Consider the following 27,198-nt stretch of genomic DNA (forward strand, 5'->3'; position numbering starts at 1 on the left):
GGACATTTTTACAAGAATGTCCTTGTTAGCGCAGTAGGTAGCGCGTCAGTCTCATAATCTGAAGGTCGTGAGTTCGATCCTCACACGGGGCAGCAAAGCTTTAAAAAGACAGTGTTGGCTGAAGATGGAAGTGAAAATGAATTCACTGACTTTCACACAATACATTTTTGTCAAGGTGGATTCACTGTCAAAATCAATACATATTTTTTTCTTATTTTTGGACATTTTTACAAGGGGTGGCATACCGCGTCAGTCTCATAATCTGAAGGTCGTGTCTCGATCCTCACACGAGGCAGCAAAGCATTTCAAAGACAGTGTTGGCTGAAGGTGAAAATGAATTCACTGCTATTTTGGACTTTCACACAATACATACTTTCGTCAAGGTGGATACCACATCTTAAGGTCCATATCGATATGTATTACTTTAGAATGAAATCAATCTTTTTGTCTCAGGGGTTGTAGAATTTCAGACCATACATAGATTTTGGCACGGTGGTTTCAACATCACTGTCAAAATCTGAAGTTCGGTATCGATATTTTTTCTTATTTTTGGACATTTTTCCAAGAAGGGCCTCGTTAGCGCAGTAGGTAGCGCGTCAGTCTCATAATCTGAAGGTCGTGAGTTCGATCCTCACACGGGCAGCAAAGCTTTTAAAAGACAGTGTTGGCTGAAGATGAAGTGAAAATTAATTCACTGTCCTTTTGGACTTTCACACAATACATACTTTTGTCAAGGTGGATACCACATCTTAAGGTCCATATCGATATGTATTACTTTAGAATGAAATCAATCTGTTTGTCTCAGGGGTGTAGAATTTCAGACCATACATACATTTTGGCACGGTGGTTTCAACATCACTGTCAAAATCTGAAGTTCGGTATCAATATTTTTTTCTTATTTTTGGACATGTTACCAAGAAGGGCCTCGTTAGCGCAGTAGGTAGCGCGTCAGTCTCATAATCTGAAGGTCGTGAGTTCGATCCTCACACAGGGCAGCAAAGCATTTAAAAAGACAGTGTTGGCTGAAGATGGAAGTGAAAATGAATTCACTGTCGTTTTGGACTTTCACACAATACATACTTTTGTCAAGGTGGATACCACATCTTAAGGTTCATATCGATATGTATTACTTTATAATGAAATCAATCTTTTTGTCTCAGGGGTTGTAGAATTTCAGACCATACATACATTTTGGCACGGTGGTTTCAACATCACTGTCAAAATCTGAAGTTCGGTATCGATATTTTTTTCTTATTTTTGGACATTTTTACAAGAAGGGCCTCGTTAGCGCAGTAGGTCGCGCGTCAGTCTCATAATCTGAAGGTCGTGATCTCGATCCTCACACGAGGCAGCAAAGCATTTACAAAGACAGTGTTGGCTGAAGGTGAAAATGAATTCACTGCTATTTTGGACTTTCACACAATACATACTTTTGTCAAGGTGGATACCACATCTTAAGGTCCATATCGATATGTATTACTTTAGAATGAAATCAATCTTTTTGTCTCAGGGGTTGTAGAATTTCAGACCATACATACATTTTGGCACGGTGGTTTCAACATTACTGTCAAAATCTGAAGTTCGGTATCGATATTTTTTTCTTATTTTTGGACATTTTTACAAGAAGGGCCTCGTTAGCGCAGTAGGTAGCGCGTCAGTCTCATAATCTGAAGGTCGTGATCTCGATCCTCACACGAGGCAGCAAAGCATTTACAAAGACAGTGTTGGCTGAAGATGAAGTGAAAATTAATTCACTGTCCTTTTGGACTTTCACACAATACATACTTTTGTCAAGGTGGATACCACATCTTAAGGTCCATATCGATATGTATTACTTTAGAATGAAATCAATCTTTTTGTCTCAGGGGTTGTAGAATTTCAGACCATACATACATTTTGGCACGGTGGTTTCAACATCACTGTCAAAATCTGAAGTTCGGTATCGATATTTTTTTTCTTATTTTTGGACATTTTTACAAGAAGGGCCTCGTTAGCGCAGTAGGTCGCGCGTCAGTCTCATAATCTGAAGTTCGTGATCTCGATCCTCACACGAGGCAGCAAAGCATTTACAAAGACAGTGTTGGCTGAAGATGAAGTGAAAATTAATTCACTGTCCTTTTGGACTTTCACACAATACATACTTTTGTCAAGGTGGATACCACATCTTAAGGTCCATATCGATATGTATTACTTTAGAATGAAATCAATCTTTTTGTCTCAGGGGTTGTAGAATTTCAGACCATACATAGATTTTGGCACGGTGGTTTCAACATCACTGTCAAAATCTGAAGTTCGGTATCAACATTTTTTTTCTAATTTTTGGACATGTTACCAAGAAGGGTCTCGTTAGCGCAGTAGGTAGCGCGTCAGTCTCATAATCTGAAGGTCGTGAGTTTGATCCTCACACGGGGCAGCAAAGCTTTTAAAAAGACAGTGTTGGCTGAAGATGGAAGTGAAAATGAATTCACTGTCGTTTTGGACTTTCACACAATACATACTTTTGTCAAGGTGGATACCACATCTTAAGGTTCATATCGATATGTATTACTTTATAATGAAATCAATCTTTTTGTCTCAGGGGTTGTAGAATTTCAGACCATACATACATTTTGGCACGGTGGTTTCAACATCACTGTCAAAATCTGAAGTTCGGTATCGATATTTTTTTCTTATTTTTGGATAATTTTCCAAGAAGGGCCTCGTTAGCGCAGTAGGTAGCGCGTCAGTCTCATAATCTGAAGGTCGTGAGTTCGATCCTCACACGAGGCAGCAAAGCATTTACAAAGACAGTGTTGGCTGAAGGTGAAAATGAATTCACTGTCTATTTTGGACTTTCACACAATACATACTTTTGTCAAGGTGGATACCACATCTTAAGGTTCATATCGATATGTATTACTTTATAATGAAATCAATCTTTTTGTCTCAGGGGTTGTAGAATTTCAGACCATACATACATTTTGGCACGGTGGTTTCAACATCACTGTCAAAATCTGAAGTTCGGTATCGATATTTTTTTTCTTATTTTTGGACATTTTTCCGAGAAGGGCCTCGTTAGCGCAGTAGGTAGCGCGTCAGTCTCATAATCTGAAGGTCGTGAGTTTGATCCTCACACGGGGCAGCAAAGCTTTTAAAAAGACAGTGTTGGCTGAAGATGGAAGTGAAAATGAATTCACTGTCGTTTTGGACTTTCACACAATACATACTTTCGTCAAGGTGGATACCACATCTTAAGGTTCATATCGATATGTATTATTTTATAATGAAATCAATCTTTTTGTCTCAGGGGTTGTAGAATTTCAGACCATACATACATTTTGGCACGGTGGTTTCAACATCACTGTCAAAATCTGAAGTTCGATATCGATATTTTTTTTCTTATTTTTGGACATTTTTACAAGAAGGGCCTCGTTAGCGCAGTAGGTAGCGCGTCAGTCTCATAATCTGAAGGTCGTGAGTTTGATCCTCACACGGGGCAGCAAAGCTTTTAAAAAGACAGTGTTGGCTGAAGATGGAAGTGAAAATGAATTCACTGTCGTTTGGACTTTCACACAATACATACTTTTGTCAAGGTGGATACCACATCTTAAGGTTCATATCGATATGTATTACTTTATAATGAAATCAATCTTTTTGTCTCAGGGGTTGTAGAATTTCAGACCATACATACATTTTGGCACGGTGGTTTCAACATCACTGTCAAAATCTGAAGTTCGGTATCGATATTTTTTTCTTATTTTTGGACATTTTTCCAAGAAGGGCCTCGTTAGCGCAGTAGGTAGCGCGTCAGTCTCATAATCTGAAGGTCGTGAGTTCGATCCTCACACGAGGCAGCAAAGCATTTACAAAGACAGTGTTGGCTCAAGGTGAAAATGAATTCACTGCTATTTTGGACTTTCACACAATACATACTTTTGTCAAGGTGGATACCACATCTTAAGGTCCATATCGATATGTATTACTTTAGAATGAAATCAATCTTTTTGTCTCAGGGGTTGTAGAATTTCAGACCATACATACATTTTGGCACGGTGGTTTCAACATTACTGTCAAAATCTGAAGTTCGGTATCGATATTTTTTTCTTATTTTTGGACATTTTTACAAGAAGGGCCTCGTTAGCGCAGTAGGTCGCGCGTCAGTCTCATAATCTGAAGGTCGTGATCTCGATCCTCACACGAGGCAGCAAAGCATTTACAAAGACAGTGTTGGCTGAAGATGAAGTGAAAATTAATTCACTGTACTTTTGGACTTTCACACAATACATACTTTTGTCAAGGTGGATACCACATCTTAAGGTCCATATCGATATGTATTACTTTAGAATGAAATCAATCTTTTTGTCTCAGGGGTTGTAGAATTTCAGACCATACATAGATTTTGGCACGGTGGTTTCAACATCACTGTCAAAATCTGAAGTTCGGTATCGATATTTTTTTTCTTATTTTTGGACATTTTTCCAAGAAGGGCCTCGTTAGCGCAGTAGGTAGCGCGTCAGTCTCATAATCTGAAGGTCGTGAGTTTGATCCTCACACGGGGCAGCAAAGCTTTTAAAAAGACAGTGTTGGCTGAAGGTGAAAATGAATTCACTGCTATTTTGGACTTTCACACAATACATACTTTCGTCAAGGTGGATACCACATCTTAAGGTCCATATCGATATGTATTACTTTAGAATGAAATCAATCTTTTTGTCTCAGGGGTTGTAGAATTTCAGACCATACATACATTTTGGCACGGTGGTTTCAACATCACTGTCAAAATCTGAAGTTCGGTATCGATATTTTTTTTTTCTTATTTTTGGACATTTTTACAAGAAGGGCCTCGTTAGCGCAGTAGGTCGCGCGTCAGTCTCATAATCTGAAGGTCGTGATCTCGATCCTCACACGAGGCAGCAAAGCATTTACAAAGACAGTGTTGGCTGAAGATGAAGTGAAAATTAATTCACTGTATTTTGGACTTTCACACAATACATACTTTTGTCAAGGTGGATACCACATCTTAAGGTTCATATCGAAATGTATTACTTTAGAATGAAATTAATCTTTTTGTCTCAGGGGTGTAGAATTTCAGACCATACATACATTTTGGCACGGTGGTTTCAACATCACTGTCAAAATCTGAAGTTCAGTATCGATATTTTTTTCTTATTTTTGGACATTTTTCCAAGAAGGGCCTCGTTAGCGCAGTAGGTAGTGCGTCAGTCTCATAATCTGAAGGTCGTGAGTTTGATCCTCACACGGGGCAGCAAAGCTTTTAAAAAGACAGTGTTGGCTGAAGATGGAAGTGAAAATGAATTCACTGTCGTTTTGGACTTTCACACAATACATACTTTTGTCAAGGTGGATACCACATCTTAAGGTTCATATCGATATGTATTACTTTATAATGAAATCAATCTTTTTGTCTCAGGGGTTGTAGAATTTCAGACCATACATACATTTTGGCACGGTGGTTTCAACATCACTGTCAAAATCTGAAGTTCGGTATCGATATTTTTTTTCTTATTTTTGGACATTTTTCCAAGAAGGGCCTCGTTAGCGCAGTAGGTAGCGCGTCAGTCTCATAATCTGAAGGTCGTGAGTTCGATCCTCACACGAGGCAGCAAAGCATTTACAAAGACAGTGTTGGCTGAAGGTGAAAATGAATTCACTGTCGTTTTGGACTTTCACACAATACGTACTTTTGTCAAGGTGGATACCACATCTTAAGGTTCATATCGATATGTATTATTTTATAATGAAATCAATCTTTTTGTCTCAGGGGTTGTAGAATTTCAGACCATACATACATTTTGGCACGGTGGTTTCAACATCACTGTCAAAATCTGAAGTTCGGTATCGATATTTTTTTTCTTATTTTTGGACATTTTTCCGAGAAGGGCCTCGTTAGCGCAGTAGGTAGCGCGTCAGTCTCATAATCTGAAGGTCGTGAGTTTGATCCTCACACGGGGCAGCAAAGCTTTTAAAAAGACAGTGTTGGCTGAAGATGGAAGTGAAAATGAATTCACTGTCGTTTTGGACTTTCACACAATACATACTTTCGTCAAGGTGGATACCACATCTTAAGGTCCATATCGATATGTATTACTTTAGAATGAAATCAATCTTTTTGTCTCAGGGGTTGTAGAATTTCAGACCATACATACATTTTGGCACGGTGGTTTCAACATCACTGTCAAAATCTGAAGTTCGGATATCGATATTTTTTTCTTATTTTTGGACATTTTTACAAGAAGGGCCTCGTTAGCGCAGTAGGTAGCGCGTCAGTCTCATAATCTGAAGGTCGTGAGTTCGATCCTCACACGAGGCAGCAAAGCATTTACAAAGACAGTGTTGGCTGAAGGTGAAAAATGAATTCACTGTCGTTTTGGACTTTCACACAATACGTACTTTTGTCAAGGTGGATACCACATCTTAAGGTTCATATCGATATGTATTATTTTATAATGAAATCAATCTTTTTGTCTCAGGGGTTGTAGAATTTCAGACCATACATACATTTTGGCACGGTGGTTTCAACATCACTGTCAAAATCTGAAGTTCGGTATCGATATTTTTTTTCTTATTTTTGGACATTTTTCAAGAAGGGCCTCGTTAGCGCAGTAGGTAGCGCGTCAGTCTCATAATCTGAAGGTCGTGAGTTTGATCCTCACACGGGGCAGCAAAGCTTTTAAAAAGACAGTGTTGGCTGAAGATGGAAGTGAAAATGAATTCACTGTCGTTTTGGACTTTCACACAATACATACTTTCGTCAAGGTGGATACCACATCTTAAGGTTCATATCGATATGTATTATTTTATAATGAAATCAATCTTTTTGTCTCAGGGGTTGTAGAATTTCAGACCATACATACATTTTGGCACGGTGGTTTCAACATCACTGTCAAAATCTGAAGTTCGATATCGATATTTTTTTTCTTATTTTTGGACATTTTTACAAGAAGGGCCTCGTTAGCGCAGTAGGTCGCGCGTCAGTCTCATAATCTGAAGGTCGTGAGTTTGATCCTCACACGGGGCAGCAAAGCTTTTAAAAAGACAGTGTTGGCTGAAGATGGAAGTGAAAATGAATTCACTGTCGTTTTGGACTTTCACACAATACATACTTTTGTCAAGGTGGATACCACATCTTAAGGTTCATATCGATATGTATTACTTCATAATGAAATCAATCTTTTTGTCTCAGGGGTTGTAGAATTTCAGACCATACATACATTTTGGCACGGTGGTTTCAACATCACTGTCAAAATCTGAAGTTCGGTATCGATATTTTTTTTCTTATTTTTGGACATTTTTCCGAGAAGGGCCTCGTTAGCGCAGTAGGTAGCGCGTCAGTCTCATAATCTGAAGGTCGTGAGTTCGATCCTCACACGAGGCAGCAAAGCATTTACAAAGACAGTGTTGGCTGAAGGTGAAAATGAATTCACTGCTATTTTGGACTTTCACACAATACATACTTTCGTCAAGGTGGATACCACATCTTAAGGTCCATATCGATATGTATTACTTTAGAATGAAATCAATCTTTTTGTCTCAGGGGTTGTAGAATTTCAGACCATACATACATTTTGGCACGGTGGTTTCAACATCACTGTCAAAATCTGAAGTTCGGTATCGATATTTTTTTCTTATTTTTGGACATTTTTACAAGAAGGGCCTCGTTAGCGCAGTAGGTCGCGCGTCAGTCTCATAATCTGAAGTTCGTGATCTCGATCCTCACACGAGGCAGCAAAGCATTTACAAAGACAGTGTTGGCTGAAGATGAAGTGAAAATTAATTCACTGTATTTTGGACTTTCACACAATACATACTTTTGTCAAGGTGGATACCACATCTTAAGGTCCATATCGATATGTATTACTTTAGAATGAAATCAATCTTTTTGTCTCAGGGGTTGTAGGGTTGTAGAATTTTTTTTCATTTTTGGACACAGTAGGTAGCGCGTCAGTCTCATAATCTGAAGGTCGTGAGTTCGATCCTCACACGGGGCAGCAAAGCTTTAGACAGTGTTGGCTGAAGATGGAAGTGAAAATGAATTCACTGTCGTTTTGGACTTTCAACATACACTTTTGTCAAGGTGGATACCACATCACTGTCAAAATCTGAAGTTCGGTATCGATATTTTTTTCTTATTTTTGGACATTTTTACAAGAAGGGCCTCGTTAGCGCAGTAGGTCGCGCGTCAGTCTCATAATCTGAAGGTCGTGATCTCGATCCTCACACGAGGCAGCAAAGCATTTACAAAGACAGTGTTGGCTGAAGGTGAAAATGAATTCACTGCTATTTTGGACTTTCACACAATACATACTTTTGTCAAGGTGGATACCACATCTTAAGGTCCATATCGATATGTATTACTTTAGAATGAAATCAATCTTTTTGTCTCAGGGGTTGTAGAATTTCAGACCATACATAGATTTTGGCACGGTGGTTTCAACATCACTGTCAAAATCTGAAGTTCGGTATCGATATTTTTTTTCTTATTTTTGGACATTTTTCCAAGAAGGGCCTCGTTAGCGCAGTAGGTAGCGCGTCAGTCTCATAATCTGAAGGTCGTGAGTTCGATCCTCACACGGGGCAGCAAAGCTTTTAAAAAGACAGTGTTGGCTGAAGGTGAAAATGAATTCACTGCTATTTTGGACTTTCACACAATACATACTTTCGTCAAGGTGGATACCACATCTTAAGGTCCATATCGATATGTATTACTTTAGAATGAAATCAATCTTTTTGTCTCAGGGGTTGTAGAATTTCAGACCATACATACATTTTGGCACGGTGGTTTCAACATCACTGTCAAAATCTGAAGTTCGGTATCGATATTTTTTTTCTTATTTTTGGACATTTTTACAAGAAGGGCCTCGTTAGCGCAGTAGGTCGCGCGTCAGTCTCATAATCTGAAGGTCGTGATCTCGATCCTCACACGAGGCAGCAAAGCATTTACAAAGACAGTGTTGGCTGAAGATGAAGTGAAAATTAATTCACTGTCCTTTTGGACTTTCACACAATACATACTTTTGTCAAGGTGGATACCACATCTTAAGGTCCATATCGATATGTATTACTTTAGAATGAAATCAATCTTTTTGTCTCAGGGGTTGTAGAATTTCAGACCATACATACATTTTGGCACGGTGGTTTCAACATCACTGTCAAAATCTGAAGTTCGGTATCGATATTTTTTTTCTTATTTTTGGACATTTTTCCAAGAAGTGCCTCGTTAGCGCAGTAGGTAGTGCGTCAGTCTCATAATCTGAAGGTCGTGAGTTTGATCCTCACACGGGGCAGCAAAGCTTTTAAAAAGACAGTGTTGGCTGAAGATGGAAGTGAAAATGAATTCACTGTCGTTTTGGACTTTCACACAATACATACTTTTGTCAAGGTGGATACCACATCTTAAGGTTCATATCGATATGTATTACTTTATAATGAAATCAATCTTTTTGTCTCAGGGGTTGTAGAATTTCAGACCATACATACATTTTGGCACGGTGGTTTCAACATCACTGTCAAAATCTGAAGTTCGGTATCGATATTTTTTTCTTATTTTTGGACATTTTTACAAGAAGGGCCTCGTTAGCGCAGTAGGTAGCGCGTCAGTCTCATAATCTGAAGGTCGTGAGTTCGATCCTCACACGGGGCAGCAAAGCTTTTAAAAAGACAGTGTTGGCTGAAGGTGAAAATGAATTCACTGCTATTTTGGACTTTCACACAATACATACTTTTGTCAAGGTGGATACCACATCTTAAGGTTCATATCGATATGTATTACTTCATAATGAAATCAATCTTTTTGTCTCAGGGGTTGTAGAATTTCAGACCATACATACATTTTGGCACGGTGGTTTCAACATCACTGTCAAAATCTGAAGTTCGGTATGAACATTTTTTTTCTTATTTTTGGACATTTTTCCAAGAAGGGCCTCGTTAGCGCAGTAGGTAGCGCGTCAGTCTCATAATCTGAAGGTCGTGAGTTCGATCCTCACACGGGGCAGCAAAGCATTTACAAAGACAGTGTTGGCTGAAGATGAAGTGAAAATTAATTCACTGTCCTTTTGGACTTTCACACAATACATACTTTTGTCAAGGTGGATACCACATCTTAAGGTCCATATCGATATGTATTACTTTAGAATGAAATCAATCTTTTTGTCTCAGGGGTTGTAGAATTTCAGACCATACATACATTTTGGCACGGTGGTTTCAACATCACTGTCAAAATCTGAAGTTCGGTATCGATATTTTTTTTCTTATTTTTGGACATTTTTCCAAGAAGTGCCTCGTTAGCGCAGTAGGTAGTGCGTCAGTCTCATAATCTGAAGGTCGTGAGTTTGATCCTCACACGGGGCAGCAAAGCTTTTAAAAAGACAGTGTTGGCTGAAGATGGAAGTGAAAATGAATTCACTGTCGTTTTGGACTTTCACACAATACATACTTTTGTCAAGGTGGATACCACATCTTAAGGTTCATATCGATATGTATTACTTCATAATGAAATCAATCTTTTTGTCTCAGGGGTTGTAGAATTTCAGACCATACATGCATTTTGGCACGGTGGTTTCAACATCACTGTCAAAATCTGAAGTTCGGTATCGATATTTTTTTTCTTATTTTTGGACATTTTTACAAGAAGGGCCTCGTTAGCGCAGTAGGTAGCGCGTCAGTCTCATAATCTGAAGGTCGTGAGTTCGAACCTCACACGAGGCAGCAAAGCATTTACAAAGACAGTGTTGGCTGAAGGTGAAAATGAATTCACTGTCATTTTGGACTTTCACACAATACATACTTTTGTCAAGGTGGATACCACATCTTAAGGTTCATATCGATATGTATTACTTTATAATGAAATCAATCTTTTTGTCTCAGGGGTTGTAGAATTTCAGACCATACATAGATTTTGGCACGGTGGTTTCAACATCACTGTCAAAATCTGAAGTTCGGTATCGATATTTTTTTCTTATTTTTGGACATTTTTCCAAGAAGGGCCTCGTTAGCGCAGTAGGTAGCGCGTCAGTCTCATAATCTGAAGGTCGTGAGTTTGATCCTCACACGGGGCAGCAAAGCTTTTAAAAGACAGTGTTGGCTGAAGATGGAAGTGAAAATGAATTCACTGTCGTTTTGGACTTTCACACAATACATACTTTTGTCAAGGTGGATACCACATCTTAAGGTTCATATCGATATGTATTACTTTATAATGAAATCAATCTTTTTGTCTCAGGGGTTGTAGAATTTCAGACCATACATACATTTTGGCACGGTGGTTTCAACATCACTGTCAAAATCTGAAGTTCGGTATCGATATTTTTTTTCTTATTTTTGGACATTTTTCCAAGAAGGGCCTCGTTAGCGCAGTAGGTAGCGCGTCAGTCTCATAATCTGAAGGTCGTGAGTTTGATCCTCACACTTGGCAGCAAAGCTTTTAAAAAGACAGTGTTGGCTGAAGATGGAAGTGAAAATGAATTCACTGTCGTTTTGGACTTTCACACAATACATACTTTTGTCAAGGTGGATACCACATCTTAAGGTTCATATCGAAATGTATTACTTTAGAATGAAATTAATCTTTTTGTCTCATGGGTTGTAGAATTTCAGACCATACATAGATTTTGGCACGGTGGTTTCAACATCACTGTCAAAATCTGAAGTTCGGTATCGATATTTTTTTCTTATTTTTGGACATTTTTACAAGAAGGGCCTCGTTAGCGCAGTAGGTCGCGCGTCAGTCTCATAATCTGAAGGTCGTGATCTCGATCCTCACACGAGGCAGCAAAGCATTTACAAAGACAGTGTTGGCTGAAGATGAAGTGAAAATTAATTCACTGATCTTTTGGACTTTCACACAATACATACTTTTGTCAAGGTGGATACCACATCTTAAGGTTCATATCGATATGTATTACTTTATAATGAAATCAATCTTTTTGTCTCAGGGGTTGTAGAATTTCAGACCATACATAGATTTTGGCACGGTGGTTTCAACATCACTGTCAAAATCTGAAGTTCGGTATCGATATTTTTTTCCTTATTTTTTGAAATTTTTCCAAGAAGGGCCTCGTTAGCGCAGTAGGTAGCGCGTCAGTCTCATAATCTGAAGGTCGTGAGTTCGATCCTCACACGAGGCAGCAAAGCATTTACAAAGACAGTGTTGGCTGAAGGTGAAAATGAATTCACTGTTGTTTTGGACTTTCACACAATACATACTTTCGTCAAGGTGGATACCACATCTTAAGGTCCATATCGATATGTATTACTTTAGAATGAAATCAATCTTTTTGTCTCAGGGGTTGTAGAATTTCAGACCATACATACATTTTGGCACGGTGGTTTCAACATCACTGTCAAAATCTGAAGTTCGGTATCGATATTTTTTTCTTATTTTTGGACATTTTTACAAGAAGGGCCTCGTTAGCGCAGTAGGTCGCGCGTCAGTCTCATAATCTGAAGGTCGTGATCTCGATCCTCACACGAGGCAGCAAAGCATTTACAAAGACAGTGTTGGCTGAAGGTGAAAATGAATTCACTGCTATTTTGGACTTTCACACAATACATACTTTCGTCAAGGTGGATACCACATCTTAAGGTCCATATCGATATGTATTACTTTAGAATGAAATCAATCTTTTTGTCTCAGGGGTTGTAGAATTTCAGACCATACATAGATTTTGGCACGGTGGTTTCAACATCACTGTCAAAATCTGAAGTTCGGTATCGATATTTTTTTCTTATTTTTGGACATTTTTCCAAGAAGGGCCTCGTTAGCGCAGTAGGTAGCGCGTCAGTCTCATAATCTGAAGGTCGTGAGTTCGATCCTCACACGAGGCAGCAAAGCATTTACAAAGACAGTGTTGGCTGAAGGTGAAAATGAATTCACTGCTATTTTGGACTTTCACACAATACATACTTTTGTCAAGGTGGATACCACATCTTAAGGTCCATATCGATATGTATTACTTTAGAATGAAATCAATCTTTTTGTCTCAGGGGTTGTAGAATTTCAGACCATACATACATTTTGGCACGGTGGTTTCAACATCACTGTCAAAATCTGAAGTTCGGTATCGATATTTTTTTTCTTATTTTTGGACATTTTTCCGAGAAGGGCCTCGTTAGCGCAGTAGGTAGCGCGTCAGTCTCATAATCTGAAGGTCGTGAGTTTGATCCTCACACGGGGCAGCAAAGCTTTTAAAAAGACAGTGTTGGCTGAAGATGGAAGTGAAAATGAATTCACTGTCGTTTTGGACTTTCACACAATACATACTTTTGTCAAGGTGGATACCACATCTTAAGGTTCATATCGATATGTATTACTTTAGAATGAAATCAATCTTTTTGTCTCAGGGGTTGTAGAATTTCAGACCATACATAGATTTTGGCACGGTGGTTTCAACATCACTGTCAAAATCTGAAGTTCGGTATCGATATTTTTTTTCTTATTTTTGGACATTTTTACAAGAAGGGCCTCGTTAGAGCAGTAGGTCGCGCGTCAGTCTCATAATCTGAAGGTCGTGATCTCGATCCTCACACGAGGCAGCAAAGCATTTACAAAGACAGTGTTGGCTGAAGATGAAGTGAAAATTAATTCACTGACCTTTTGGACTTTCACACAATACATACTTTTGTCAAGGTGGATACCACATCTTAAGGTTCATATCGATATGTATTACTTTATAATGAAATCAATCTTTTTGTCTCAGGGGTTGTAGAATTTCAGACCATACATAGATTTTGGCACGGTGGTTTCAACATCACTGTCAAAATCTGAAGTTCGGTATCGATATTTTTTTTCTTATTTTTGGATATTTTTCCAAGAAGGGCCTCGTTAGCGCAGTAGGTAGCGCGTCAGTCTCATAATCTGAAGGTCGTGAGTTCGATCCTCACACGAGGCAGCAAAGCATTTACAAAGACAGTGTTGGCTGAAGGTGAAAATGAATTCACTGCTATTTTGGACTTTCACACAATACATACTTTCGTCAAGGTGGATACCACATCTTAAGGTCCATATCGATATGTATTACTTTAGAATGAAATCAATCTTTTTGTCTCAGGGGTTGTAGAATTTCAGACCATACATACATTTTGGCACGGTGGTTTCAACATCACTGTCAAAATCTGAAGTTCGGTATCGATATTTTTTTCTTATTTTTGGACATTTTTACAAGAAGGGCCTCGTTAGCGCAGTAGGTCGCGCGTCAGTCTCATAATCTGAAGGTCGTGATCTCGATCCTCACACGAGGCAGCAAAGCATTTACAAAGACAGTGTTGGCTGAAGGTGAAAATGAATTCACTGCTATTTTGGACTTTCACACAATACATACTTTTGTCAAGGTGGATACCACATCTTAAGGTCCATATCGATATGTATTACTTTAGAATGAAATCAATCTTTTTGTCTCAGGGGTTGTAGAATTTCAGACCATACATAGATTTTGGCACGGTGGTTTCAACATCACTGTCAAAATCTGAAGTTCGGTATCGATATTTTTTTTGTTATTTTTGGACATTTTCCAAGAAGGGCCTCGTTAGCGCAGTAGGTAGCGCGTCAGTCTCATAATATGAAGGTTGTGATTTCGATCCTCACACGAGGCTGCAAAGCATTTACAAAGACATTGTTGGCTGAAGGTGAAAATGAATTCACTGATATTTTGGACTTTCACACAATACATACTTTTGTCAAGGTGGATACCACATCTTAAGGTCCATATCGATATGTATTACTTTAGAATGAAATCAATCTTTTTGTCTCAGGGGTTGTAGAATTTCAGACCATACATACATTTTGGCACGGTGGTTTCAACATCACTGTCAAAATCTGAAGTTCGGTATCGATATTTTTTTTCTTATTTTTGGACATTTTTACAAGAAGGGCCTCGTTAGCGCAGTAGGTCGCGCGTCAGTCTCATAATCTGAAGGTCGTGATCTCGATCCTCACACGAGGCAGCAAAGCATTTACAAAGACAGTGTTGGCTGAAGGTGAAAATGAATTCACTGCTATTTTGGACTTTCACACAATACATACTTTTGTCAAGGTGGATACCACATCTTAAGGTCCATATCGATATGTATTACTTTAGAATGAAATCAATCTTTTTGTCTCAGGGGTTGTAGAATTTCAGACCATACATACATTTTGGCACGGTGGTTTCAACATCACTGTCAAAATCTGAAGTTCGGTATCGATATTTTTTTTCTTATTTTTGGACATTTTTCCAAGAAGGGCCTCGTTAGCGCAGTAGGTAGCGCGTCAGTCTCATAATCTGAAGGTCGTGAGTTCGATCCTCACACGGGGCAGCAAAGCTTTTAAAAAGACAGTGTTGGCTGAAGATGGAAGTGAAAATGAATTCACTGTCGTTTTGGACTTTCACACAATACATACTTTTGTCAAGGTGGATACCACATCTTAAGGTCCATATCGATATGTATTACTTTATAATGAAATCAATCTTTTTGTCTCAGGGGTTGTAGAATTTCAGACCATACATACATTTTGGCACGGTGGTTTCAACATCACTGTCAAAATCTGAAGTTCGGTATCGATATTTTTTTCTTATTTTTGGACATTTTTCCAAGAAGGGCCTCGTTAGCGCAGTAGGTAGCGCGTCAGTCTCATAATCTGAAGGTCGTGAGTTCGATCCTCACACGGGGCAGCAAAGCTTTTAAAAAGACAGTGTTGGCTGAAGATGGAAGTGAAAATGAATTCACTGTCGTTTTGGACTTTCACACAATACATACTTTTGTCAAGGTGGATACCACATCTTAAGGTTCATATCGATATGTATTACTTTATAATGAAATCAATCTTTTTGTCTCAGGGGTTGTAGAATTTCAGACCATACATACATTTTGGCACGGTGGTTTCAACATCACTGTCAAAATCTGAAGTTCGGTATCGATATTTTTTTTCTTATTTTTGGATATTTTTCCAAGAAGGGCCTCGTTAGCGCAGTAGGTAGCGCGTCAGTCTCATAATCTGAAGGTCTTGAGTTCGATCCTCACACGAGGCAGCAAAGCATTTACAAAGACAGTGTTGGCTGAAGGTGAAAATGAATTCACTGCTATTTTGGACTTTCACACAATACATACTTTTGTCAAGGTGGATACCACATCTTAAGGTCCATATCGATATGTATTACTTTAGAAAGAAATCAATCTTTTTGTCTCAGGGGTGTAGAATTTCAGACCATACATACATTTTGGCACGGTGGTTTCAACATCACTGTCAAAATCTGAAGTTCGGTATCAACATTTTTTTTCTTATTTTTGGACATGTTACCAAGAAGGGCCTCGTTAGCGCAGTAGGTAGTGCGTCAGTCTCATAATCTGAAGGTCGTGAGTTCGATCCTCACACGGGGCAGCAAAGCTTTTAAAAAGACAGTGTTGGCTGAAGATGGAAGTGAAAATGAATTCACTGTCGTTTTGGACTTTCACACAATACATACTTTTGTCAAGGTGGATACCACATCTTAAGGTTCATATCGATATGTATTACTTTAGAATGAAATCAATCTTTTTGTCTCAGGGGTTGTAGAATTTCAGACCATACATACATTTTGGCACGGTGGTTTCAACATCACTGTCAAAATCTGAAGTTCGGTATCGATATTTTTTTCTTATTTTTGGACATGTTACCAAGAAGGGCCTCGTTAGCGCAGTAGGTCGCGCGTCAGTCTCATAATCTGAAGGTCGTGATCTCGATCCTCACACGAGGCAGCAATGCATTTACAAAGACAGTGTTGGCTGAAGATGAAGTGAAAATGAATTCACTGATATTTTGGACTTTCACACAATACATACTTTTGTCAAGGTGGATACCACATCTTAAGGTCCATATCGATATGTATTACTTTATAATGAAATCAATCTTTTTGTCTCAGGGGTTGTAGAATTTCAGACCATACATACATTTTGGCACGGTGGTTTCAACATCACTGTCAAAATCTGAAGTTCGGTATCGATATTTTTTTTCTTATTTTTGGACATTTTTCCAAGAAGGGCCTCGTTAGCGCAGTAGGTAGCGCGTCAGTCTCATAATCTGAAGGTCGTGAGTTCGATCCTCACACGAGGCAGCAAAGCATTTACAAAGACAGTGTTGGCTGAAGATGAAGTGAAAATTAATTCACTGTCCTTTTGGACTTTCACACAATACATACTTTTGTCAAGGTGGATACCACATCTTAAGGTCCATATCGATATGTATTACTTTAGAATGAAATCAATCTTTTTGTCTCAGGGGTTGTAGAATTTCAGACCATACATAGATTTTGGCACGGTGGTTTCAACATCACTGTCAAAATCTGAAGTTCGGTATCGATATTTTTTTCTTATTTTTGGACATTTTTCCAAGAAGGGCCTCGTTAGCGCAGTAGGTCGCGCGTCAGTCTCATAATCTGAAGGTCGTGATCTCGATCCTCACACGAGGCAGCAAAGCATTTACAAAGACAGTGTTGGCTGAAGATGAAGTGAAAATTAATTCACTGTCCTTTTGGACTTTCACACAATACATACTTTTGTCAAGGTGGATACCACATCTTAAGGTCCATATCGATATGTATTACTTTAGAATGAAATCAATCTTTTTGTCTCAGGGGTTGTAGAATTTCAGACCATACATACATTTTGGCACGGTGGTTTCAACATCACTGTCAAAATCTGAAGTTCGGTATCGATATTTTTTTCTTATTTTTGGACATTTTTACAAGAATGGCCTTGTTAGCGCAGTAGGTAGCGCGTCAGTCTCATAATCTGAAGGTCGTGAGTTCGATCCTCACACGAGGCAGCAAAGCATTTACAAAGACAGTGTTGGCTGAAGGTGAAAATGAATTCACTGCTATTTTGGACTTTCACACAATACATACTTTCGTCAAGGTGGATACCACATCTTAAGGTCCATATCGATATGTATTACTTTAGAATGAAATCAATCTTTTTGTCTCAGGGTTGTAGAATTTCAGACCATACATACATTTTGGCACGGTGGTTTCAACATCACTGTCAAAATCTGAAGTTCGGTATCGATATTTTTTTTTTTTTTTTTTTTACATTTTTCCAAGAAGGGCCTCGTTAGCGCAGTTGGTAGCGCGTCAGTCTCATAATCTGAAGGTCGTGAGTTCGATCCTCACACGGGGCAGCAAAGCTTTTAAAAAGACAGTGTTGGCTGAAGATGGAAGTGAAAATGAATTCACTGTCGTTTTGGACTTTCACACAATACATACTTTTGTCAAGGTGGATACCACATCTTAAGGTTCATATCGATATGTATTACTTTATAATGAAATCAATCTTTTTGTCTCAGGGGTTGTAGAATTTCAGACCATACATACATTTTGGCACGGTGGTTTCAACATCACTGTCAAAATCTGAAGTTCGGTATCGATATTTTTTTCTTATTTTTGGACATTTTTCCAAGAAGGGCCTCGTTAGCGCAGTAGGTAGCGCGTCAGTCTCATAATCTGAAGGTCGTGAGTTCGATCCTCACACGGGGCAGCAAAGCTTTTAAAAAGACAGTGTTGGCTGAAGATGGAAGTGAAAATGAATTCACTGTCGTTTTGGACTTTCACACAATACATACTTTTGTCAAGGTGGATACCACATCTTAAGGTTCATATCGATATGTATTACTTTATAATGAAATCAATCTTTTTGTCTCAGGGGTTGTAGAATTTCAGACCATACATACATTTTGGCACGGTGGTTTCAACATCACTGTCAAAATCTGAAGTTCGGTATCGATATTTTTTTCTTATTTTTGGACATTTTTCCAAGAAGGGCCTCGTTAGCGCAGTAGGTAGCGCGTCAGTCTCATAATCTGAAGGTCGTGAGTTCGATCCTCACACGAGGCAGCAAAGCATTTACAAAGACAGTGTTGGCTGAAGGTGAAAATGAATTCACTGCTATTTTGGACTTTCACACAATACATACTTTTGTCAAGGTGGATACCACATCTTAAGGTCCATATCGATATGTATTACTTTAGAATGAAATCAATCTTTTTGTCTCAGGGGTTGTAGAATTTCAGACCATACATAGATTTTGGCACGGTGGTTTCAACATCACTGTCAAAATCTTAAGTTCGGTATCAACATTTTTTTTCTTATTTTTGGACATGTTACAAAGAAGGGCCTCATTAGCGCAGTAGGTCGCGCGTCAGTCTCATAATCTGAAGGTCGTGATCTCGATCCTCACACGAGGCAGCAAAGCAATTACAAAGACAGTGTTGGCTGAAGGTGAAAATGAATTCACTGCTATTTTGGACTTTCACACAATACATACTTTTGTCAAGGTGGATACCACATCTTAAGGTCCATATCGATATGTATTACTTTATAATGAAATCAATCTTTTTGTCTCAGGGGTTGTAGAATTTCAGACCATACATACATTTTGGCACGGTGGTTTCAACATCACTGTCAAAATCTGAAGTTCGGTATCGATATTTTTTTCTTATTTTTGGACATTTTTACAAGAATGGCCTTGTTAGCGCAGTAGGTAGCGCGTCAGTCTCATAATCTGAAGGTCGTGAGTTCGATCCTCACACGAGGCAGCAAAGCATTTACAAAGACAGTGTTGGCTGAAGGTGAAAATGAATTCACTGCTATTTTGGACTTTCACACAATACATACTTTTGTCAAGGTGGATACCACATCTTAAGGTCCATATCGATATGTATTACTTTAGAATGAAATCAATCTGTTTGTCTCAGGGGTGTAGAATTTCAGACCATACATACATTTTGGCACGGTGGTTTCAACATCACTGTCAAAATCTGAAGTTCGGTATCGATATTTTTTTCTTATTTTTGGACATTTTTACAAGAAGGGCCTCGTTAGCGCAGTAGTTCGCACGTCAGTCTCATAATCTGAAGGTCGTGAGTTCGATCCTCACACGAGGCAGCAAAGTATTTAAAAAGACAGTGTTGGCTGAAGATGGAAGTAAAAATGAATTCACTGTCGTTTTGGACTTTCACACAATACATACTTTTGTCAAGGTGGATACCACATCTTAAGGTTCATATCGATATGTATTACTTTATAATGAAATCAATCTTTTTGTCTCAGGGGTTGTAGAATTTCAGACCATACATACATTTTGGCACGGTGGTTTCAACATCACTGTCAAAATCTGAAGTTCGGTATCGATATTTTTTCTTTTTTTTGGACATTTTTCCAAGAAGGGCCTCGTTAGCGCAGTAGGTAGCGCGTCAGTCTCATAATCTGAAGGTCGTGAGTTCGATCCTCACACGGGGCAGCAAAGCTTTTAAAAAGACAGTGTTGGCTGAAGATGGAAGTGAAAATGAATTCACTGTCGTTTTGGACTTTCACACAATACATACTTTTGTCAAGGTGGATACCACATCTTAAGGTTCATATTGATATGTATTACTTTAGAATGAAATCAATCTTTTTGTCTCAGGGGTTGTAGAATTTCAGACCATACATACATTTTGGCACGGTGGTTTCAACATCACTGTCAAAATCTGAAGTTCGGTATCGATATTTTTTTCTTATTTTTGGACATTTTTCCAAGAAGGGGCTCGTTAGCGCAGTAGGTCGCGCGTCAGTCTCATAATCTGAAGGTCGTGATCTCGATCCTCACACGAGGCAGCAAAGCATTTACAAAGACAGTGTTGGCTGAAGGTGAAAATTAATTCACTGCAATTTTGGACTTTCACACAATACATACTTTCGTCAAGGTGGATACCATATCTTAAGGTCCATATCGATATGTATTACTTTAGAATGAAATCAATCTTTTTGTCTCAGGGGTTGTAGAATTTCAGACCATACATACATTTTGGCACGGTGGTTTCAACATCACTGTCAAAATCTGAAGTTTGGTATCAACTTTTTTTTCTTATTTTTGGACATTTTTCCAAGAAGGGCCTCGTTAGCGCAGTAGGTTGCGCGTCAGTCTCATAATCTGAAGGTCGTGATCTCGATCCTCACACGAGGCAGCAAAGCATTTACAAAGACAGTGTTGGCTGAAGATGAAGTGAAAATTAATTCACTGTCGTTTTGGACTTTCACACAATACATACTTTCGTCAAGGTGGATACCACATCTTAAGGTCCATATCGATATGTATTACTTTAGAATGAAATCAATCTTTTTGTCTCAGGGGTTGTAGAATTTCAGACCATACATTCATTTTGGCACGGTGGTTTCAACATCACTGTCAAAATCTGAAGTTCGATATCGATATTTTTTTTCTTATTTTTGGACATTTTTACAAGAATGGCCTTTTTTGTTGCAGTAGGTAGCGCGTCAGTCTCATAATCTGAAGGTCGTGAGTTCGATCCTCACACGAGGCAGCAAAGCATTTACAAAGACAGTGTTGGCTGAAGGTGAAAATTAATTCACTGCTATTTTGGACTTTCACACAATACATACTTTCGTCAAGGTGGATACCACATCTTAAGGTCCATATCGATATGTATTACTTTAGAATGAAATCAATCTTTTTGTCTCAGGGGTTGTAGAATTTCAGACCATACATACATTTTGGCACGGTGGTTTCAACATCACTGTCAAAATCTGAAGTTCGGTATTGATATTTTTTTTCTTATTTTTGGACATTTTTCCAAGAAGGGCCTCGTTAGCGCAGTAGGTCGCGCTTCAGTCTCATAATCTGAAGGTCGTGATCTCGATCCTCACACGAGGCAGCAAAGCATTTACAAAGACAGTGTTGGCTGAAGGTGAAAATTAATTCACTGTCCTTTTGGACTTTCACACAATACATACTTTCGTCAAGGTGGATACCACATCTTAAGGTCCATATCGATATGTATTACTTTAGAATGAAATCAATCTTTTTGTCTCAGGGGTTGTAGAATTTCAGACCATACATACATTTTGGCACGGTGGTTTCAACATCACTGTCAAAATCTGAAGTTCGGTATCGATATTTTTTTCTTATTTTTGGACATTTTTACAAGAAGGGCCTCGTTAGCGCAGTAGGTCGCGCGTCAGTCTCATAATCTGAAGGTCTTGAGTTCGATCCTCACACGAGGCAGCAAAGCATTTACAAAGACAGTGTTGGCTGAAGGTGAAAATGAATTCACTGCTATTTTGGACTTTCACACAATACATACTTTCGTCAAGGTGGATACCACATCTTAAGGTCCATATCGATATGTATTACTTTAGAATGAAATCAATCTTTTTGTCTCAGGGGTTGTAGAATTTCAGACCATACATACATTTTGGCACGGTGGTTTCAACATCACTGTCAAAATCTGAAGTTCGGTATCGATATTTTTTTTCTTATTTTTGGACATTTTTCCAAGAAGGGCCTCGTTAGCGCAGTAGGTAGCGCGTCAGTCTCATAATCTGAAGGTCGTGAGTTCGATCCTCACACGGGGCAGCAAAGCTTTTAAAAAGACAGTGTTGGCTGAAGATGGAAGTGAAAATGAATTCACTGTCGTTTTGGACTTTCACACAATACATACTTTTGTCAAGGTGGATACCACATCTTAAGGTTCATATCGATATGTATTACTTTAGAATGAAATCAATCTTTTTGTCTCAGGGGTTGTAGAATTTCAGACCATACATACATTTTGGCACGGTGGTTTCAACATCACTGTCAAAATCTGAAGTTCGGTATCGATATTTTTTTCTTATTTTTGGACATTTTTCCAAGAAGGGGCTCGTTAGCGCAGTAGGTCGCGCGTCAGTCTCATAATCTGAAGGTCGTGATCTCGATCCTCACACGAGGCAGCAAAGCATTTACAAAGACAGTGTTGGCTGAAGGTGAAAATTAATTCACTGCAATTTTGGACTTTCACACAATACATACTTTCGTCAAGGTGGATACCATATCTTAAGGTCCATATCGATATGTATTACTTTAGAATGAAATCAATCTTTTTGTCTCAGGGGTTGTAGAATTTCAGACCATACATACATTTTGGCACGGTGGTTTCAACATCACTGTCAAAATCTGAAGTTCGGTATCGATATTTTTTTTCTTATTTTTGGACATTTTTCCAAGAAGGGCCTCGTTAGCGCAGTAGGTTGCGCGTCAGTCTCATAATCTGAAGGTCGTGATCTCGATCCTCACACGAGGCAGCAAAGCATTTACAAAGACAGTGTTGGCTGAAGATGAAGTGAAAATTAATTCACTGTCGTTTTGGACTTTCACACAATACATACTTTTGTCAAGGTGGATACCACATCTTAAGGTTCATATCGATATGTATTACTTTAGAATGAAATCAATCTTTTTGTCTCAGGGGTTGTAGAATTTCAGACCATACATACATTTTGGCACGGTGGTTTCAACATCACTGTCAAAATCTGAAGTTCGGTATCGATATTTTTTTCTTATTTTTGGACATTTTTACAAGAAGGGCCTCGTTAGCGCAGTAGGTAGCGCGTCAGTCTCATAATCTGAAGGTCGTGAGTTCGATCCTCACACGAGGCAGCAAAGCATTTACAAAGACAGTGTTGGCTGAAGGTGAAAATTAATTCACTGCTATTTTGGACTTTCACACAATACATACTTTCGTCAAGGTGGATACCACATCTTAAGGTCCATATCGATATGTATTACTTTAGAATGAAATCAATCTTTTTGTCTCAGGGGTTGTAGAATTTCAGACCATACATACATTTTGGCACGGTGGTTTCAACATCACTGTCAAAATCTGAAGTTCGGTATCGATATTTTTTTCTTATTTTTGGACATTTTTCCAAGAAGGGCCTCGTTAGCGCAGTAGGTCGCGCGTCAGTCTCATAATCTGAAGGTCGTGATCTCGATCCTCACACGAGGCAGCAAAGCATTTACAAAGACAGTGTTGGCTGAAGATGAAGTGAAAATTAATTCACTGTCCTTTTGGACTTTCACACAATACATACTTTTGTCAAGGTGGATACCACATCTTAAGGTTCATATCGATATGTATTACTTTATAATGAAATCAATCTTTTTGTCTCAGGGGTTGTAGAATTTCAGACCATACATACATTTTGGCACGGTGGTTTCAACATCACTGTCAAAATCTGAAGTTCGGTATCGATATTTTTTTCTTATTTTTGGACATTTTTCCAAGAAGGGCCTCGTTAGCGCAGTAGGTAGCGCGTCAGTCTCATAATCTGAAGGTCGTGAGTTCGATCCTCACACGGGGCAGCAAAGCTTTTAAAAGACAGTGTTGGCTGAAGATGGAAGTGAAAATGAATTCACTGTCGTTTTGGACTTTCACACAATACATACTTTTGTCAAGGTGGATACCACATCTTAAGGTTCATATCGATATGTATTACTTTAGAATGAAATCAATCTTTTTGTCTCAGGGGTTGTAGAATTTCAGACCATACATAGATTTTGGCACGGTGGTTTCAACATCACTGTCAAAATCTGAAGTTCGGTATCGATATTTTTTTCTTATTTTTGGACATTTTTACCAGAAGGGCCTCGTTAGCGCAGTAGGTAGCGCGTCAGTCTCATAATCTGAATGTCGTGAGTTCGATCCTCACACGAGTCAGCAAAGCATTTACAAAGACAGTGTTGGCTGAAGGTGAAAATTAATTCACTGTCATTTTGGACTTTCACACAATACATACTTTCGTCAAGGTGGATACCACATCTTAAGGTCCATATCGATATGTATTACTTTAGAATGAAATCAATCTTTTTGTCTCAGGGGTTGTAGAATTTCAGACCATACATACATTTTGGCACGGTGGTTTCAACATCACTGTCAAAATCTGAAGTTCGGTATCGATATTTTTTTTCTTATTTTTGGACATTTTTACAAGAAGGGCCTCGTTAGCGCAGTAGGTCGCGCGTCAGTCTCATAATCTGAAGGTCGTGATCTCGATCCTCACACGAGGCAGCAAAGCATTTACAAAGACAGTGTTGGCTGAAGGTGAAAATGAATTCACTGCTATTTTGGACTTTCACACAATACATACTTTTGTCAAGGTGGATACCACATCTTAAGGTCCATATCGATATGTATTACTTTAGAATGAAATCAATCTTTTTGTCTCAGGGGTTGTAGAATTTCAGACCATACATACATTTTGGCACGGTGGTTTCAACATCACTGTCAAAATCTGAAGTTCGGTATCGATATTTTTTTTTTTTTTTTGACATTTTTCCAAGAAGGGCCTCGTTAGCGCAGTTGGTAGCGCGTCAGTCTCATAATCTGAAGGTCGTGAGTTCGATCCTCACACGGGGCAGCAAAGCTTTTAAAAAGATAGTGTTGGCTGAAGATGGAAGTAAAAATGAATTCACTGTCGTTTTGGACTTTCACACAATACATACTTTTGTCAAGGTGGATACCACATCTTAAGGTTCATATCGATATGTATTACTTTATAATGAAATCAATCTTTTTGTCTCAGGGGTTGTAGAATTTCAGACCATACATAGATTTTGGCACGGTGGTTTCAACATCACTGTCAAAATCTGAAGTTCGGTATCGATATTTTTTTCCTTATTTTTGGAAATTTTTCCAAGAAGGGCCTCGTTAGCGCAGTAGGTAGCGCGTCAGTCTCATAATCTGAAGGTCTTGAGTTAGATCCTCACACTAGGCAGAAAAGCATATACAGAGACATTGTTGGCTGAAGGTGAAATTGTATTCACTGTCGAGTTTTGGACTTTCACACAATACATACCTTTGTCAAGGTGGATACCACATCTTAAGGTCCATATCGTTATGTATTACTTTAGAATGAAATCAATCTTTTTGTCTCAGGGGTTGTAGAATTTCAGACCATACATACATTTTGGCACGGTGGTTTCAACATCACTGTCAAAATCTGAAGTTCGGTATCAACATTTTTTTCTTATTTTTGGACATTTTACCAAGAAGGGCCTCGTTAGCGCAGTAGGTAGCGCGTCAGTCTCATAATCTGAAGGTCGTGAGTTCGATCCTCACACGGGGCAGCAAAGCTTTTAAAAAGACAGTGTTGGCTGAAGATGGAAGTGAAAATGAATTCACTGTCGTTTTGGACTTTCACACAATACATACTTTTGTCAAGGTGGATACCACATCTTAAGGTTCATATCGATATGTATTACTTTAGAATGAAATCAATCTTTTTGTCTCAGGGGTTGTAGAATTTCAGACCATACATACATTTTGGCACGGTGGTTTCAACATCACTGTCAAAATCTGAAGTTCGGTATCGATATTTTTTTTTTCTTATTTTTGGACATTTTTCCAAGAAGGGCCTCGTTAGCGCAGTAGGTCGCGCGTCAGTCTCATAATCTGAAGGTCGTGATCTCGATCCTCACACGAGGCAGCAAAGCATTTACAAAGACAGTGTTGGCTGAAGATGAAGTGAAAATTAATTCACTGTCCTTTTGGACTTTCACACAATACATACTTTTGTCAAGGTGGATACCACATCTTAAGGTCCATATCGATATGTATTACTTTAGAATGAAATCAATCTTTTTGTCTCAGGGGTTGTAGAATTTCAGACCATACATACATTTTGGCACGGTGGTTTCAACATCACTGTCAAAATCTGAAGTTCGGTATCGATATTTTTTTCTTATTTTTGGACATTTTTCCAAGAAGGGCCTCGTTAGTGCAGTAGGTAGCGCGTCAGTCTCATAATCTGAAGGTCGTGAGTTCGATCCTCACACGAGGCAGCAAAGCATTTACAAAGACAGTGTTGGCTGAAGATGAAGTGAAAATTAATTCACTGTCCTTTTGGACTTTCACACAATACATACTTTTGTCAAGGTGGATACCACATCTTAAGGTCCATATCGATATGTATTACTTTAGAATGAAATCAATCTTTTTGTCTCAGGGGTTGTAGAATTTCAGACCATACATAGATTTTGGCACGGTGGTTTCAACATCACTGTCAAAATCTGAAGTTCGGTATCGATATTTTTTTTCTTATTTTTGGACATTTTTCCAAGAAGGGCCTCGTTAGCGCAGTAGGTCGCGCGTCAGTCTCATAATCTGAAGGTCGTGATCTCGATCCTCACACGAGGCAGCAAAGCATTTACAAAGACAGTGTTGGCTGAAGATGAAGTGAAAATTAATTCACTGTCCTTTTGGACTTTCACACAATACATACTTTTGTCAAGGTGGATACCACATCTTAAGGTCCATATCGATATGTATTACTTTAGAATGAAATCAATCTTTTTGTCTCAGGGGTTGTAGAATTTCAGACCATACATACATTTTGGCACGGTGGTTTCAACATCACTGTCAAAATCTGAAGTTCGGTA

At 38.7% G+C, this 27,198-nt stretch overlaps 34 non-coding genes across 34 annotated transcripts; all 34 read left to right on the top strand.

Moving 5' to 3' along the window:
• Nucleotides 1-2,696: 2,696 nt before the first annotated feature.
• trnam-cau (transfer RNA methionine (anticodon CAU)) lies at nucleotides 2,697-2,769 on the top strand. The gene has a single exon. It is a non-coding gene; the product is annotated as a tRNA-Met (tRNA).
• Nucleotides 2,770-3,048: 279 nt separating this feature from the next.
• Nucleotides 3,049-3,121, top strand: trnam-cau (transfer RNA methionine (anticodon CAU)). The gene has a single exon. It is a non-coding gene; the product is annotated as a tRNA-Met (tRNA).
• Nucleotides 3,122-3,405: 284 nt separating this feature from the next.
• On the top strand, nucleotides 3,406-3,478 carry trnam-cau (transfer RNA methionine (anticodon CAU)). The gene has a single exon. It is a non-coding gene; the product is annotated as a tRNA-Met (tRNA).
• A 282-nt stretch (nucleotides 3,479-3,760) lies between these two features.
• trnam-cau (transfer RNA methionine (anticodon CAU)) lies at nucleotides 3,761-3,833 on the top strand. Its single transcript has one exon. It is a non-coding gene; the product is annotated as a tRNA-Met (tRNA).
• A 633-nt stretch (nucleotides 3,834-4,466) lies between these two features.
• On the top strand, nucleotides 4,467-4,539 carry trnam-cau (transfer RNA methionine (anticodon CAU)). Its single transcript has one exon. It is a non-coding gene; the product is annotated as a tRNA-Met (tRNA).
• A 990-nt stretch (nucleotides 4,540-5,529) lies between these two features.
• trnam-cau (transfer RNA methionine (anticodon CAU)) lies at nucleotides 5,530-5,602 on the top strand. Its single transcript has one exon. It is a non-coding gene; the product is annotated as a tRNA-Met (tRNA).
• Nucleotides 5,603-5,880: 278 nt separating this feature from the next.
• On the top strand, nucleotides 5,881-5,953 carry trnam-cau (transfer RNA methionine (anticodon CAU)). Its single transcript has one exon. It is a non-coding gene; the product is annotated as a tRNA-Met (tRNA).
• A 284-nt stretch (nucleotides 5,954-6,237) lies between these two features.
• Nucleotides 6,238-6,310, top strand: trnam-cau (transfer RNA methionine (anticodon CAU)). The gene has a single exon. It is a non-coding gene; the product is annotated as a tRNA-Met (tRNA).
• A 278-nt stretch (nucleotides 6,311-6,588) lies between these two features.
• On the top strand, nucleotides 6,589-6,661 carry trnam-cau (transfer RNA methionine (anticodon CAU)). The gene has a single exon. It is a non-coding gene; the product is annotated as a tRNA-Met (tRNA).
• Nucleotides 6,662-7,302: 641 nt separating this feature from the next.
• Nucleotides 7,303-7,375, top strand: trnam-cau (transfer RNA methionine (anticodon CAU)). The gene has a single exon. It is a non-coding gene; the product is annotated as a tRNA-Met (tRNA).
• A 1,129-nt stretch (nucleotides 7,376-8,504) lies between these two features.
• trnam-cau (transfer RNA methionine (anticodon CAU)) lies at nucleotides 8,505-8,577 on the top strand. The gene has a single exon. It is a non-coding gene; the product is annotated as a tRNA-Met (tRNA).
• Nucleotides 8,578-9,567: 990 nt separating this feature from the next.
• On the top strand, nucleotides 9,568-9,640 carry trnam-cau (transfer RNA methionine (anticodon CAU)). The gene has a single exon. It is a non-coding gene; the product is annotated as a tRNA-Met (tRNA).
• Nucleotides 9,641-9,918: 278 nt separating this feature from the next.
• On the top strand, nucleotides 9,919-9,991 carry trnam-cau (transfer RNA methionine (anticodon CAU)). Its single transcript has one exon. It is a non-coding gene; the product is annotated as a tRNA-Met (tRNA).
• Nucleotides 9,992-10,631: 640 nt separating this feature from the next.
• On the top strand, nucleotides 10,632-10,704 carry trnam-cau (transfer RNA methionine (anticodon CAU)). The gene has a single exon. It is a non-coding gene; the product is annotated as a tRNA-Met (tRNA).
• Nucleotides 10,705-10,981: 277 nt separating this feature from the next.
• Nucleotides 10,982-11,054, top strand: trnam-cau (transfer RNA methionine (anticodon CAU)). The gene has a single exon. It is a non-coding gene; the product is annotated as a tRNA-Met (tRNA).
• Nucleotides 11,055-12,049: 995 nt separating this feature from the next.
• Nucleotides 12,050-12,122, top strand: trnam-cau (transfer RNA methionine (anticodon CAU)). The gene has a single exon. It is a non-coding gene; the product is annotated as a tRNA-Met (tRNA).
• Nucleotides 12,123-12,749: 627 nt separating this feature from the next.
• trnam-cau (transfer RNA methionine (anticodon CAU)) lies at nucleotides 12,750-12,822 on the top strand. Its single transcript has one exon. It is a non-coding gene; the product is annotated as a tRNA-Met (tRNA).
• A 278-nt stretch (nucleotides 12,823-13,100) lies between these two features.
• trnam-cau (transfer RNA methionine (anticodon CAU)) lies at nucleotides 13,101-13,173 on the top strand. The gene has a single exon. It is a non-coding gene; the product is annotated as a tRNA-Met (tRNA).
• A 640-nt stretch (nucleotides 13,174-13,813) lies between these two features.
• On the top strand, nucleotides 13,814-13,886 carry trnam-cau (transfer RNA methionine (anticodon CAU)). Its single transcript has one exon. It is a non-coding gene; the product is annotated as a tRNA-Met (tRNA).
• A 1,329-nt stretch (nucleotides 13,887-15,215) lies between these two features.
• On the top strand, nucleotides 15,216-15,288 carry trnam-cau (transfer RNA methionine (anticodon CAU)). Its single transcript has one exon. It is a non-coding gene; the product is annotated as a tRNA-Met (tRNA).
• A 283-nt stretch (nucleotides 15,289-15,571) lies between these two features.
• On the top strand, nucleotides 15,572-15,644 carry trnam-cau (transfer RNA methionine (anticodon CAU)). The gene has a single exon. It is a non-coding gene; the product is annotated as a tRNA-Met (tRNA).
• A 1,346-nt stretch (nucleotides 15,645-16,990) lies between these two features.
• trnam-cau (transfer RNA methionine (anticodon CAU)) lies at nucleotides 16,991-17,063 on the top strand. Its single transcript has one exon. It is a non-coding gene; the product is annotated as a tRNA-Met (tRNA).
• Nucleotides 17,064-17,700: 637 nt separating this feature from the next.
• trnam-cau (transfer RNA methionine (anticodon CAU)) lies at nucleotides 17,701-17,773 on the top strand. The gene has a single exon. It is a non-coding gene; the product is annotated as a tRNA-Met (tRNA).
• Nucleotides 17,774-18,051: 278 nt separating this feature from the next.
• trnam-cau (transfer RNA methionine (anticodon CAU)) lies at nucleotides 18,052-18,124 on the top strand. The gene has a single exon. It is a non-coding gene; the product is annotated as a tRNA-Met (tRNA).
• Nucleotides 18,125-18,407: 283 nt separating this feature from the next.
• Nucleotides 18,408-18,480, top strand: trnam-cau (transfer RNA methionine (anticodon CAU)). The gene has a single exon. It is a non-coding gene; the product is annotated as a tRNA-Met (tRNA).
• A 283-nt stretch (nucleotides 18,481-18,763) lies between these two features.
• trnam-cau (transfer RNA methionine (anticodon CAU)) lies at nucleotides 18,764-18,836 on the top strand. The gene has a single exon. It is a non-coding gene; the product is annotated as a tRNA-Met (tRNA).
• Nucleotides 18,837-19,464: 628 nt separating this feature from the next.
• trnam-cau (transfer RNA methionine (anticodon CAU)) lies at nucleotides 19,465-19,537 on the top strand. Its single transcript has one exon. It is a non-coding gene; the product is annotated as a tRNA-Met (tRNA).
• A 631-nt stretch (nucleotides 19,538-20,168) lies between these two features.
• On the top strand, nucleotides 20,169-20,241 carry trnam-cau (transfer RNA methionine (anticodon CAU)). Its single transcript has one exon. It is a non-coding gene; the product is annotated as a tRNA-Met (tRNA).
• A 2,042-nt stretch (nucleotides 20,242-22,283) lies between these two features.
• Nucleotides 22,284-22,356, top strand: trnam-cau (transfer RNA methionine (anticodon CAU)). Its single transcript has one exon. It is a non-coding gene; the product is annotated as a tRNA-Met (tRNA).
• A 989-nt stretch (nucleotides 22,357-23,345) lies between these two features.
• trnam-cau (transfer RNA methionine (anticodon CAU)) lies at nucleotides 23,346-23,418 on the top strand. The gene has a single exon. It is a non-coding gene; the product is annotated as a tRNA-Met (tRNA).
• Nucleotides 23,419-24,050: 632 nt separating this feature from the next.
• On the top strand, nucleotides 24,051-24,123 carry trnam-cau (transfer RNA methionine (anticodon CAU)). Its single transcript has one exon. It is a non-coding gene; the product is annotated as a tRNA-Met (tRNA).
• Nucleotides 24,124-25,105: 982 nt separating this feature from the next.
• Nucleotides 25,106-25,178, top strand: trnam-cau (transfer RNA methionine (anticodon CAU)). Its single transcript has one exon. It is a non-coding gene; the product is annotated as a tRNA-Met (tRNA).
• Nucleotides 25,179-25,814: 636 nt separating this feature from the next.
• On the top strand, nucleotides 25,815-25,887 carry trnam-cau (transfer RNA methionine (anticodon CAU)). Its single transcript has one exon. It is a non-coding gene; the product is annotated as a tRNA-Met (tRNA).
• A 641-nt stretch (nucleotides 25,888-26,528) lies between these two features.
• Nucleotides 26,529-26,601, top strand: trnam-cau (transfer RNA methionine (anticodon CAU)). Its single transcript has one exon. It is a non-coding gene; the product is annotated as a tRNA-Met (tRNA).
• Nucleotides 26,602-27,198: the final 597 nt, after the last annotated feature.

The sequence above is a fragment of the Oncorhynchus masou genome, chromosome 5, assembly GCF_036934945.1.
Source record: "Oncorhynchus masou masou isolate Uvic2021 chromosome 5, UVic_Omas_1.1, whole genome shotgun sequence".
Taxonomy (NCBI): Eukaryota; Metazoa; Chordata; class Actinopteri; order Salmoniformes; family Salmonidae; genus Oncorhynchus; species Oncorhynchus masou.